Below are 14,818 nucleotides of genomic sequence, written 5' to 3'. Positions count from 1 at the left end.
GGAAGGAATCCGTACTGCCGAGACAGAGCAGACTATTGCCGAGACAGAACAAGTTGCTGCCGAAGCAGAAGAAGGAAATATTGAGGAAGCTGATCCCGATGATGATTACCATATTGCCGTGCCAAGCAAGCCCAGCCACTTGGACTTCGGAAAGTCGACTGTCTCTAAGGCTGATCTCTCCAAGATGGTGAAATCGGGTTACTTCAGTGAAAATGAGAAGAAGCTACTTCGCTTCGGGGGGGAAGAAACTACCCCGAAGCCAGAAAAGGATGAAATAGTCATTTTCAAGAGCTTCCTAAAGGCTGGGTTAAGATTTCCCTTAAATAGGATGATCTCTGACGTGTTGCAAAGATTTGGCATCTATTTTCACCAACTGACGCCCAACGCGATTGTCAGGCTCAGCGTCTATATCTGAGCTCTCCGAAGCCAGGCGGTGGAGCCATTTGCCGACAGCTTCTGTCGAGTTTATGAGCTGCATTACCAAACAAAAGCCAGAAAAGATGGATTGCATGAAAATTTTGGTTGCTATAACTTTGCTTATCGGAAAACCATGAAGTTTCCCGTGATCAGCTACCGAAGCAAATGGCCGGCAGGTTGGAAATCAGAATGGTTTTATGTCAAAGTTGACGAAGACAAAGAAAAGCTGGTTCAGAGCCCTCTTGAACTAACCTTCGGAGAAACAAGACCCCGATGCAGAATGGAAGTAGAAGGTCCAACTTGGGCTGCACTGGGCGAATTCAAAATTATTGCAGAACATATTGGCACTAGAGATTTAGTGCAAGAATTCTTGGCCTTCAGGGTTTTTCCCACTATGAAAGAGTGGACAATGCCGAAGCTTAAAGGGGAAAAGAAAAAGGGGGAACTCGTCCGACTGCCCTACCATTATAAGTTCAAGAAATACTTTAAAGTACCCTGCCAAGAATGGCTTGATACAATTGAAATAATGAACAATGAAATTCTTGGGAATTACTCTAAAAAAGAGGACCAACTGATGACAGTGGCCTTCGGCACTCGGCCGAAACGAAGGCTGAACAGAGTACTTGATGCCATAGGATTTGAATATGCTGACTACGGTCGTCTGGGCGGAGATGCTGGGGGCCCGAAGCGAAAAAGGATTGCTAGCACTATTGACGAAGAAGTCGTCAAGGCAGCAAAAAAGAAAAAGAAAGATTCTGATAACATTAGCGCTGAAGAGTTAAATCCTGAGCCGAAGGTGCCTACGGCAAAAAAGAGAAAAAGTGCATCCCCAGAGCCGGAAACGCCGGTCCAAGAAGAAGACACTCCTGCTTCTCCTTCTGCTATTGAAGTAGAAGAAATTATGAAGGTAATGACTGAACCTTTGCCTTTTAGGCTAAGTCCGCTGGCACTGGAACTGACGAAGTTTTTTCAGAAGGACAAGGCAGGTTCGGCAGTAGAAAGTCCTGCGAAGCCAAAAAAGCGGAGAATTATTCAAGTAACAGATGTGATCCATCAGACGCCGCCACCGGCAACGGTGTCAAAAATTGTTTTTGCTGAAACTGCCGAAGCCGAAGCTACTGAAATGAAAACTGCTGAAGCTAAATCCGGCGAAGCCGAAGCTACCGGGGCCGAAGCTGGGGCCACCGAAGAGTCGAACCTGGAAACCACACTTGAGGTTATTGACAACATACTGCTGAAAATGGCTGAAGAGGAAGCTACCGTGGCTACAGTGAATACGGCAACTGAGAAGGGGAAAAAGCAAATTGATGAAATTTCAGAAGAAGAAGATTTTAACTTTCAAGATTTGCTCGGACAAGAATTAACGGACGCCGAAAAAGAGGAATTGAAAAAATATGCCACATCCTGCGGATACAAATCAGGGGCTATGCTTTTTGGTGGGGTCAACGAAGGGAAATTAAGATGCCTTCGGAACCGCACCGAAGCCAAAATTGTTAGGACCCTTTCCAAAAGCATTGGCTTGCCGAAGCTGGAAGTGGACTTGTGTCATTATCAACAACACCACATCGCCGGAAGCTTGCTTTATGCTAACTTCAAGGTAACAAATATTTTTGTTATTTTATTACTATTATTATTAACTTTTGTGTCGTGTTCTGACGAAGATCATTTCGACATAGCATATTATTAAGCAAGGTTCTGAAGATGCAACAAGATCTGGAGGAAGAGAAAAACAAAACCGTCATTCAAGATTTGACTGAAAAAGTTGAAAATCATGAAGCCAATATGAAAAAGAAAGACTTCGCAATTCAAGATCTTGAAATCATGGTCAAAGAGCACGAAGGTGCACTAGAAAAGAAGGATTTTATTATTCAGACCATGGAGGGCTCTTTGGCTGAAGTCCAAACTGAAAATGACAAATTAAAGAATGAATTGCTCCGTCAATCAGAAAAATTCGAGCAAGAAAAGAAATATTTTGAAGCAAGCCTGAAGACTGAAGTGGATAAATACTCAAATCTACAGAAATCCTTTACAGAACTTCAGGAGAAATGCTTAAACTTCGGCATCTGATGTGTGCAGCGGCTGAAGGACGTGTTTCACTCTGTCGGAGCTAGCTCTTCGAAATTTACACCTTCAGCTGAAAACTTGCCAAGAACATTAGAACATATTGAAGGCGAAGTTGACGCCCTTGACGAAGTTATTGGTGGGCACGCTGACTTCTGCGCCCTGGTAGCTTCTCGGGGCACAGCTGCTGCTTTTTTGAAGGCTGGCTGCACACATGGAAACACTGTGAACAGACCAAACTTCAGCCTGTCAGCTTCAGATTTGTTAGATATCCCAAGCTTAGCCAGAAGCATCGGAAATAGATTCATGACCTAGATCTGGGTAAATGGTGGGCGGAAAACGGCAGGCGACGAAGCTCGAAGCCATCTTAAGCCGGTAAAAAAAGTATGTTTGTTACTTTTACCTTCTCCTTTGAAATTTGTACCTTTCTTACTGTGTTGTTTGATATATACAGGATGACGAAGCTGAAGATTGACAGTGCTGAAGTTTGACAAAACTGAAGACAAAGCCTTAGCTGAAGCTTAAAATTGCTTATAATGTGCTTTCCTGCAAAAATTCTTGGTGAAACTTTCGTAATATAGATATGGAGTAACTTATGTAAATTTGTACATACCTTGTAATATATTCTGTCTTCTTTAATCGCATCCAGTCTGCTTTGCTGTGGACGAAACTTCTCTTTTGAGCCGAAGGCGAAAAACACCTTCCCTTCTTTTCGTACACAACGAAGCATAGAAAATTTTTCCTTCGAATCTTTTTCCCCTCTCTTTTTTTTCTGAAGCACCTATTTTTTTTGTGTAGCATGATGATGATTCTATATATGTCTAAATGGATGTTCATGAATGCAAATGACATGATGATATGTTATGTGCAAATGAATATTAGGACACATGCTCAAAAAACCATAAGCACAGTCCTTCGTCCTCTCAAGAATGATAAAAATCTTTTTGCCGTTTACTTTTCGGTGTATCAGCGTTGACTTTTCGCTGTAAGCCTCCCTTAGGAGCTTCTTCGCCTTTTACTTTCGGCGGAATCAGCGTTTATTTTTCGCTGTAAGCTCTGCATTCCCTTAGGAACGACTTTTGAGCCTCTCCTTGTTTTCTTTTCTTTCTCTTTGCACTCAAGGGTGCGTTCTCAGCTTTTACATTTACATTTTTGGGGGATATCGCTCTTATAGAATTGAAATAAGGAAAAGAAAAATTACATGTTGTGGCCCCATTAAAAACCTTTCTCCCCCTTTGGAAAGGAAAAGGGTGCCACAAAAAAGAATATAAAAAATTACATCAAACTAAACATAATATCTCCGAAGCTCATCCGCATTCCACGATCTAGGAATGTCATTGTCGTCCATGTCCTTCAACATGTAGGAACCAGGTCTTGACGAAGATACTACCAAAAAGGGGCCTTCCCACTTCAGCTGTAATTTGCCTACTGTTTCAGGGTTAGCTACTCTTCGAAGTACCAGGTGTCCTGGTTCAATGTTCTTCAACTTGACCTTTCTATCACGCCATTTTATTGTCTCAGCTTGATATTTATTGATGTTTTCCACAGCTTGGAGTCTGATCCCTTCAATAGCGTCTTTTTCTACGGAGCAATCAGCTTCGTGTTCGCCCTCTGCCGAAGCTACTGTCCTTATTGATCCTGTTTTAGCCTCTTCTGGGGTTATTGCTTCGTCACCAAACAACAGTTTGAAGGGTGTAAAGCCTGTTGATCTTGAGATGGTTGTGTTATGACTCCACACCACTTTGATTAACTCGTCTGGCCACTTTCCCCTCGGCTGATTGAAGATTGACTTCATTATTCCTGTCATTATGATCCCATTGGCTCTTTCAACAAGTCCATTTGATTCTGGGTGTCGGACTGATGCAAAATGGATCTTCGTGCCGATTTGATTACAAAATTCTCTGAAGGCTTCAGAATCAAACTGTGTCCCATTATCCACAGTGATAGCCTTCGGCACTCCGAAGCGACAAACAATGTTTTGCCAGAAAAACTTTTGAATAGTAAACGAAGTTATTGTGGCTAAGGGCTTCGCCTCAATCCATTTGGAAAAATATTCCACTGCTACCACCACGTATCTTAAGTTCCCCTATGCTGGTGGTAATGGACCTAGCAAATCCAGACCCCACCTTTGCAACGGCCAAGTGGGTTGTATTAACTGAGTTAAAGACGAAGGTTGTTTTTGATCTCTTGCACATTTCTGACAACCTTCGCACTTTTGGACTAAATCCGCTGCGTCCGAAGCTGCCTTTGGCCAATAAAATCCTTGGCGAAAAACCTTTCCAAGCAAAGGCCTAGATCCAATGTGAGATCCACACAGACCTGCATGTATGTCCTTCATTAATTCTATACCTTCGGATCTGGATAAGCACTTGAGCAATGGGGAACAGACCCCGCGCTTGTATAACTCCCCTTCTATTATAACATATGGTCGAGCTCTTGCTTCTATTCTCCTATTATAAGCTTCGTCATCTGAAAGAAAATTACCCTGAAGGAAAGAGATGATCTCAGTTCTCCAATCTTCACTATAAATAGGGGATATGTTAAGGATTGCTCTTTCAAGAAGCTCGACCGAAGGTGCTTTTATTGTTTCAAAAAATACTTCCGAAGGTACAGGCAGCCCCTGGGCTGCTGACTTAGCCAATAGATCAGCGTATTCATTTTCTCCACGAGGAATATTTTTGACAGAGAAACCTTCGAAGGAAGCCTCAATCCTTCGGACTGTATCTAGATACTTTTCAAGCTTCGGGTCTCTTGCTTGGTAACTTTTGTCAATATGACCAGAAATAACTTGGGAATCAGTTTTAAGGATGGCCCTTCTGATTCCCATTGCCTTTAATTTCCGAAGACCCAAAAGCAGAGCTTCATACTCGGCGATGTTATTTGTGCAACTAAAATCAAGTTTTGCCGCATAACAAGTTTTAACTTTGGAAGGTGAAACCAACACAGCAGCCGCTCCCGCTCCGAAGGTTCCCCAAGACCCATCGCAAAACACTATCCATGCTTCGGCGTCTTTATTTGTTTCTTCCTTCTGAGCCCCTGGCGTCCAGTCAGCAATGAAGTCTGCTAACGCCTGGGACTGAATCGAAGATCTATGAACATATTCAATACAAAATTCATTGAGCTCTGCAGCCCATTTTCCAATCCTTCCAGTAGCTTCTCGGTTCCTCATAATATCCTTCAGAGGTTGTGAAGAAGGAACAATTATGTTGTAAGCTTGAAAATAATGTCGAAGCTTCCTGGAGGCCATCAAGACAGCATACAGTACCTTCTCCAACTCTGTATAATTTTTCTTTGACAAACTAAGAACCTCGGATACAAAATATATTGGGGCCTGCCTCTTAACTTGGCCTTCAAGCTTCTCCTGAACAAGTGCTGCACTTACCGCTGAGTGCGAAGCTGCCACATATAATAACAAAGGAGCCCCTGGCGTAGGTGGAGTTAGTGTTGTCAGATCTATCAAATACTGTTTCAGCTCTTCAAAAGCCTTCTGCTGAATTGGTCCCCATTGAAAGACTTCGGCTGACTTCAGCACTTCGAAGAATGGTAAGTTTCTTTCTGCTGATCTGGATATGAATCTATTGAGAGATGCCAGCCTTCCTGTCAATCTTTGAGCCCCCTTTTTTGTACTTGGTGGCTCCATTCGAAGTATAGCTTCGATTTTACTTGGGTTGGCCTCAATTCCCTTTGTTGAAACTAAGCAACCAAGAAATTTCCCCTTCTTTACTCCGAAGACACATTTTTCTGGATTCAGCTTTAGACCAGCCTGTCTAAAATTAGCAAAGGTCTCTTGTAAATCAGCAATGTGGTTATCCTGCTTCGTGCTCTTTACAATGATATCATCAACATAAGTTAGTACATTCCTGCCTATCTGAGAATGGAGAACCTTTGCTGTCATTCTGCTGAAGCTTCCTCCAGCATTCTTAAGCCCTTCAGGCATCCGAAGGTAACAGTATGTCCCACTAGGGGTTATGAAGCTGGTTTTTGGTTCATCCTCCTTCTTCATCCAGATTTGATGATAGCCTGAATAACAATCCAGCAAACTCATAAGTTCTGATGAAGCTGCTGCATCGACTAGAGAATCTATCCTTGGCAATGGGAACTCATCCTTCGGACAGGCCTTATTGAGATCAGTAAAATCGATGCACATTCTCCATTTACCATTGGCCTTCTTCACCATAACGGTGTTAGCCAACCATTCTGGGTATTTTACCTCTCTAATAACTCCGGCACTGAGGAGTCGTTTCACTTCATTCCGAGCACCTTCGGCCTTATCATCAGACATCTTCCGAAGCCTCTGCTTCCTGGGTCTGAAGGATGGATCAACATTGAGCGAGTGCTCAATAACATCCCTGTTAACTCCGCAAAGATCATTAGCTGACCAAGCAAAAACATCTTTATTGTTGAACAAAAACCTTATCAAGGTTTTCTCCTGCTCTTCGGACAATTGAGATCCCAATAGCACCTTCTGCTCTGCTATATCCTTACATAAGAGCATGGGTTTCGGCTGGTCAGCCGAAGCAGCTTTTTCCCTTCTGAACTTGTACTGCTCACAAGCTTCAGTTCCATCTATATTATGGATTGCTTTTGAGTCTGTCCAATTTCCTTCGGCCCTTCTGGCAGCTTCTTGACTTCCATGAATAGCATATTCCCCTTGGTCCGAAGGTATCTTCATGCAAAGATAAGCTGGATGCAGAATTGCTTCGAAGGCATTAAGAGTACCACGACCAATGATTGCATTGTAAGGGTTCTCCATGTCAACAATATCAAACATAACTTGCTCAGTCCTTGTGTTGTTGATGAATCTGAAGGCCACTGACATTGAGATTTTGCCAAGTGCTACAATCTGCCTTCCTCCGAAGCCGCAGAGGGGATGTGTGGCATCAAGAATTTTATCTTCGGGCTCTTGCATCTGTCTGAAGGCCTTAGCAAATATGATGTCAGCTGCACTGCCTGTATCAACCAAAACATTGTGGACCAGAAATCCTTTGATAACACAAGAGATAACCATAGCATCATTGTGTGGGTAATCCTTGAGTTGAAGGTCCTCTTCGGAAAAGGTAATAGGAATGTGAGACCATCTTGACTTGACGAAGGGTCCTTGCACCCCGACATGTTGTACCCTTCTCTGTGCTTCCTTCTTCTGTTTCTTGTTGGCTGGTTCTGAACATGAACCGCCCGTTATCGGGAGTACCAGCTTCGGAACCGAAGCAGCTCCAGCTTGAATATTGAACGAAGCCATTAGCTCAGAAAAGTGGAAGTGAGTTCACCGGAGGTGGGCGCCAATGTTGGAGACTCGTTCTCAAATGCTATGAATTAAGAACAAGGCAACATAAAATGTTAAATGTTAATGCCCTTCGTCCAATGAAGCATTATTCCTTTAAGGATTAATGAACTTCGGACGAAGGTTAAAAATGATACAATTACAAAGGTTAAATCTTCGTAATTGAACTCTAATAGATTATATAAAATAATACGAAATGTGAAGCATTAAAGACAAATAAATTATAAATGAACAACATCACTTTTATATTATCTCCATTTAATGTATTTAAGTACTAAATACATTTATACCTCTGCCTTGACAAAGATTAATTCCCGATTGGCGCGATTGCAATTGCAGGAATGCGTGAACAGTAAAGGAGTACTGTTCACTATTTATAGGCACAGGACACAGCCTGTGAGGAATTACAATCATGCCCCTCATAAAAGTTTACAACAACGACTCAAACATTTATGCACTAAACGGTCATTCTATTTTTAAGTCGGTTTGTAACTCCGAAGCTTCATGGAGAGGAACCTTCGGTCATCACATGCGGACAGCTTCAGCCGAAGTTGTTTCTTCCTGCAGGACCTTCGGCGACGAAGCATGGTCCCAACACCCCCCTCCTCCTTGCGGAAAGGCGACGCAGGGGCGTATGTAAAAAAGTTGAGTTTGTCCTTGATCGTCCTCTCGCTCTGTGTGGAGGCTCGGGGGCTGCTCTCGCAAACCCGGCTCCGGCCAAACCGTTGACAACGTCAACATACCAGCCCGAGAACTTGGGACTCGACTGTGCACCCGGGCTACGGCCAGTTCGCATGAGGGAACAACCAGACCGGCCGAAGCATCACGAAACGCATTAAGACCTCGAAGGAGTCAAACCACTCCTCCGAGGCCTCGGGGGCTACACCCGGCGGGTGCGCTCGCGCGCACCCACCGGAACGAAACGCAACCGAGAAAGGTCGGTCCCCTTGCAAAAAAGTGCGACAAAAGCCTCCAAGCGAGTATTAACACTCCCTTCGAGGCTCGGGGGCTACTGTCGGGGGCCATAATTAGGGGTACCCCCAAGACTCCTAATCTCAGCTGGTAACCCCCATCAGCACAAAGCTGCAAAGGCCTGATGGGTGCGACTAAGTCAAGGATCGGTGCGCTCAAGGGACACGACCTCGCCTCGCCCGAGCCCAACCTCGGGCAAGGGCAGCCGACCCCGGAGGATTCACGTCTCGCCCGAGGGCCCCCTCAAGCAATGGACACACCTTCGGCTCGCCCGAGGCCCAGTCTTCGCCAAGAAGCAACCTTGGCTAGATCGCCACACCAACCGACCGTATCGCAGAAGCATTTAATGAAAAGGTGGCCTAACACCTTATTCTAACGCGCGCCCCTCAGTCGACAGAGCCGAAGTGACCGCAGTCACTTCGCCGCTCCACTGACCGGCCTGACAAGAGGACAGCGCCGCCTGCGTCGCTCCGACTGCTGTGCCGCTCGATAGAGTGAGGCTGACAGCAGCCAAGTCCAGCTTCAGGCGCCATAGGAAGCTCCGCCTCGCCCGACCCCAGGACTCGGACTCGGCCTCGGCCTCGGAAGATGACGAACTCTGCCTCGCCCGACCCTAGGGCTCGGACTCGGCCTCGGCCTCGAAAGACGACGAACTCCGCCTCGCCCGATCCTAGGGCTCGGACTCGGCCTCGGCCTCGGAAGACGACAAACTCCGCCTCGCCCGACCCCAGGGCTCGGACTCAGCCTTGGCCTCAGACGATGGTCTCCATCTCGCCCGACCCGGGGCTCGGACTCGACCTCGACCTCGGAAGACAGACTCGACCTCGACCTCGGAGGAGCCTCCGTCTCGCCCGACCCGGGGCTCGGACTCGACCTCGACCTCGGAAGACAGACTCGACCTCGACCTCGGAGGAGCCTCCACCTCGCCCGACCCAGGGCTCGGACCGACCACGTCACAAGGGGGCCATCATTATTCTACCCCTAGCTAGCTCAGGCTACGGGGAACAAGACCGGCGTCCCATCTGGCTCGCCCCGGTAAACAAATAATGATGGCGCCCCGCGTGCTCCATGACGACGGCGGCTCTTAGCCCCTTACGAAAGCAAGGAGACGTCAGCAAGGACTCGACAGCCCCGACAGCTGTCCTTCCGCAAGGCTCCAGCGCTCCTCCGACGGCCACGACATCACATGAACAGGGTGCCAAAACCTCTCCGGCTGCCACGACGGCATGTACTTAGGGCACTAGCTCCTCTCTGCTAGACACGTTAGCACACTGCTACATCTCCCATTGTACACCTGGACCCTCTCCTTACGCCTATAAAAGGAAGATCCAGGGCTCTCTTACGAGAAGGTTGGCCGCGCGGGGAGGACGGGACGGCGCGCGCAGGCCTCTCGCTCCCTCCCACGCGGACGCTTGTAACCCCCTACTGCAAGCGCACCCAACCTGGGCGCGGGACAAACACGAAGGCCGCGGGTTTCCCCTTTACGCCTGTCTCCTTGTTTCCCCCTCCGTGCTCCGTCTCGCGCCGACCCATCTGGGCTGGGACACGCGGCGACAATTCACTCGTCGGTCCAGGGACCCCCCGGGGTCGAAACGCCGACAGTACCCAAACAAAGTAGTAGGGCTTTCGTTTTGCTCTCAATCTGTGTGAATTGGGTGAGATTGAGTGGGCTTAAATCCCAAACAAGTCAAAATCTTTTATATTTTTTCCAATCCTATTTAATCCACATAAGATAGAAATAACCGAACAAGGATATAGCGGGATTTGATGTAAATGTCATTTCTTCTAGAGTGGCATGATATCAAGTTGTGGAATGACTAAGGCTCTACCTTGGTACGGATGAGGGAGGTCCCACAACATTGGCGCAGGGACGGTGGGTAGCTGGGCTCCACAATAGCTTTCTATATTAGAAATTTTGAATGCGAGTTGACAACGTTCGAGGGTATGACTTTGCTTGGATGTTGACAATATCGATAATAAACTACTTCCTTCATCCTAAATTACAAGGCACTCTAACTTTTTTAGAGAGTTAGATCATCATACGTTTGACCAAATTTATATAATAAAATAATAATATTTATAATACAAAATAATAATTATTAGATTCTTATTAATTGTATTTTTAATATTCTTATAAAATCACTATTGATGTTGCAAATCTTTATAATTCTATTTATGATTTTGATCAAAATTAGGATATTTTGACTCAAAAATAGAATGCCTTATAATAATACGAGTATGTGTTCGAGCGTTTGAATTATAACGCGCTTTACTGCGTGGGTGTTACACTGTCTTATACAACCTCTATAAAAGATAATCACATGGTACATACCTACAGCTGCGAGCTTGCGTACGATGAGCTCGTGCTACCTACAAGCTCGTGGGACTTGTCATCGCACAAAAGCTGTTGGATAGGCTTTGTCATAATTTATTGCACAGCTTCTTTATAGATTTATATAGAGATTGTACTAAACAGGTCACTTCTAAAGCAGCTTATTAGTTCAACAACTTTTCATAATAAACTAAAAACAAGCAATCAACGGAAGCTACTTTTTCACCCGATAAGGGCTTGTTCGGTTATTTCTATCCCATGTGGATTGGATGTGATTGGGAAAAAATTGTGAAAGATTTTGACTTGTTTGGGTTTAAAACCCATTCAATCTCACCGAATCCACATGGATTGAGAGCAAAACGAATAGACCCTAAATTGTTTTCTCAACAAGGAGCAGCTGCACCAAATAGGATCGTAACCCTCATCTGAAAACTAGCTGCTGGAGTTTAAAACTAGTCGTTGAGAAATACTGACTTTTTCACGCATACCTAACACATAAACTAGTCTAACACAATACAAGATAGTTTATATATGTGCTACCATCATAATTAGCATATATGTATTATATGCTAAATAGAGGAGCCAATACCTTGTCTTAAAAAATAAGCATATGACAATATTAATAAGATATGGGTATTAAAGTTATACATGTGGTATATAGTCTGTTACTTTGATATAAATTTGGATATTATTTTAATGATTTTGACGTGAATATGTGTAGGGGCGTAGCCAAGATTACGATATAGGAGGGACCAAACAATTCATCAAATACTATAAAGTGAAAAAATATCGTAGGATATACACACACGCGTATACTAGTTTACGTATAGCATAGATAATAAATTAATAAAAAAGACTTGCACCATATAATTGTATATTAATTAACTTCAACAGAGATCAAAATAATTTCCTTGATCGACCAAATTAAAAGCTTCGACTATATCATAAGAGATGATCTTAGTTATCAATTCTACACCAATATAGATGACCAAGTAACTTCATATAAAATCATCCCCCATTTTATTTTGTAGATGTGTTTTAATAAGTTTTGTAGCTAAAATGTTCTCTTAGTTGTTGCAGTTGAGAGACTGGAAAGGTGACCATTAATCTTAATAATATGTAAAACATTTGATACATGGAACTTTTACACAATTTGACAAAGCTTTTTTATCAAATCAGCAAGTGATCATAATGTATTTGACTTTAGATGGTTGTATACTCAAGGTGAAGCATCAAATTATTCATGCGCGAAGCAACTATTCGATGACAACTTTGTGTCGAAATGCATTGTTTTATTATTAGCGACGAATTTGATGCTTCAAAAAATGTGACAAATAGAGAAATTTATTTTGACCAAAGAAAATTATATATATTATATTATATGTGTATAAATATATAAACAGTACTGGAGGTTACGAGGGTCCAAGGCCCCCTTGGTTTCACCCTGAATATGTGGTTACATAAAATGTGATATACAAGCTTTACCATTTTCAAATAAATACATTAAAAACGGATACCTAAAACTAGACTTGATCATGGACCACCCGACCTGATCAACCCGATCCGACCTGCTCGAAAAAACCCAGCTCGACCCGATCCGACCAATGCAACGGGCGTGTACCGACCATAATTTTTGACCCGTAATAATTCACGGGCCGGATACGGGCCATGATTTTTGACCTAAAACCCGACCCAACCCGAAAAACCCAGCCCAAAGCCAAAAAAACCCGACCCAACCTGAAAAAACCCGACCGACACGTCAAACAGGGTCACAGGGAGGCACGGGTCGGGTATAGGTCATAATAAATGGTCTACGACCCGACCTTGACTTGACTTGAACTCGACCCGACGTTTGAACAGGTCTACCTAAAACCATGGCTCATGTATCTCTCCTGAATATACGGTTAGTTCTCGTTCTGGATCCGACCCAAATCCGAAGTTGCAATATCTAAATACTATTCATATCTGTCTGAGTATAAAAAAATGTATGAATCCATATTTATATCTTAGCTGACCCGTTTTTACACATAGTTCGACTGTTGTTTGCACGACACCTGATATGTTCGAGCATTATAATAACTTACGAGTAGAGATGGCCAAACGAATCGCCCGGCCCGAGCCCAGTGAAGCTTGGTCCGCCAGGCACGGTTTGAAAACCGGACCGGGTCGTCTAAGCCCATGGGCTCGATTTCCTGTCCGAGCATGGCCCGCAGCGGGCCTAAACGGGCCGGATCCGGGTCGGCCCATTTAGCACAAAAAAGCGGACCGAAAAGCGCGCCGGTAAGTACGTTTTAGTGCAAAAAAGCGGGCTTAACGGGCTTAAAGGTAAACGGGCCATGCCGGGCTAGCCCACCGTGCCTAGTTTCCTGTCCGAGCCTAGCCCGCTTATTCGTGTCGAGCCGGCTCGGGCCCGTGCCCGCATAGAACCGGACCGTGCTGGGCTCGCGGGCTTCGTGACGGGCTCGCGGGCCTCGTGCTTATTGGCCATCTATACTTATGAGTACGCTTTCGAGCGTTTGATTTATAACGCGCTTAACTGCGTGGGTGTTACGATTATAGATGGCCAAACGGGCTGCCCGGCCCGGCACGACACTAGCACTATTAGGCACTATTAGTAATCGTGTCGTGTCGTGCCGGCGCTAGTGTCTAACCAGCGGCCCATGCACTACACTATTGTTGGGGACCATAATTAGGGGTACCCTCAAGGCTCCTAATTCTCAGCTGGTAACCCCCATCAGCATAAAGCTGCAAAGGCCTGATGGGTGCGACTAAGTCAGGGATCAGTCCATTCGAGTGACTCGATCACGCCTCGCCCGAGCCTAGCCTCGGACAAGGGCAGCTGACCCCTGAGAGCACCTAGAGGGGGGTGAATAGGTGATCCTGTGAAAACTTAAACTTATAGCCACAAAAACCTTGTTAAGTGTTAGCACAATAATTGCCAAGTGGCTAGAGAGGAGTCTTCAACAAAACACAATACCACAAGAGATCAAACACAGAGATGACACAGTGGTTTATCCCGTGGTTCGGCCAAGACCAACGCTTGCCTACTCCACGTTGTGGCGTCCCAACAGACGAGGGTTGCAATCAACCCCTCTCAAGCGGTCCAAAGACCAGCTTGAATACCACGGTGTTTTGCTTTGCCTTTCAATATCCCGTTTGCGAGGAATCTCCACAACTTGGAGCCTCTCGCCCTTACACTTGAGATTCACAAAGAAATACGGAGTAAGGGGGAATGAGCAACGCACACAAGACTTCAAAAGATCAGAGCAACAACACGCACACAAGTCGCAACAAGAGCTCGCAACACAACTCAAAGAGTTCACAACTCCACAAGAGCTCTATATGCTATCACAATGAAACGAATGCGTGAGATCGATGTCTTGGTGCTTAGGAATGTTGTAGGAATGCTTGGTGTCCTCCTCCATGCGCCTAGGGGTCCCTTTTATAGCCCCAAGGCAGCTAGGAGCCGTTGAGAACAAACCAGGAAGGCTGTCCTTGCCTTCTGTCGTCGGGCGCACCGGACAGTCCGGTGCACACCGGACACTGTCCGGTGCCCGATTTCCTTCCTTAAACAGCGCAGTCGACCGTTGCAGATCTGGGAGCCGTTGGCGCACCGGACATGTCCGGTGCACACCGGACAGTCCGGTGCCCCCTTCCGACCGTTGGCTCGGCCACGTGTCCCGCGCAGATCGCGCGGCCGACCGTTGGCTCACCGGACAGTCCGGTGCACACCGGACAGTCCGGTGAATTTTAGC

Source organism: Zea mays, chromosome 3 (assembly GCF_902167145.1).
Source record: "Zea mays cultivar B73 chromosome 3, Zm-B73-REFERENCE-NAM-5.0, whole genome shotgun sequence".
Taxonomy (NCBI): domain Eukaryota; kingdom Viridiplantae; phylum Streptophyta; class Magnoliopsida; order Poales; family Poaceae; genus Zea; species Zea mays.
Note: the sequence above shows the minus strand (reverse complement) of the source record.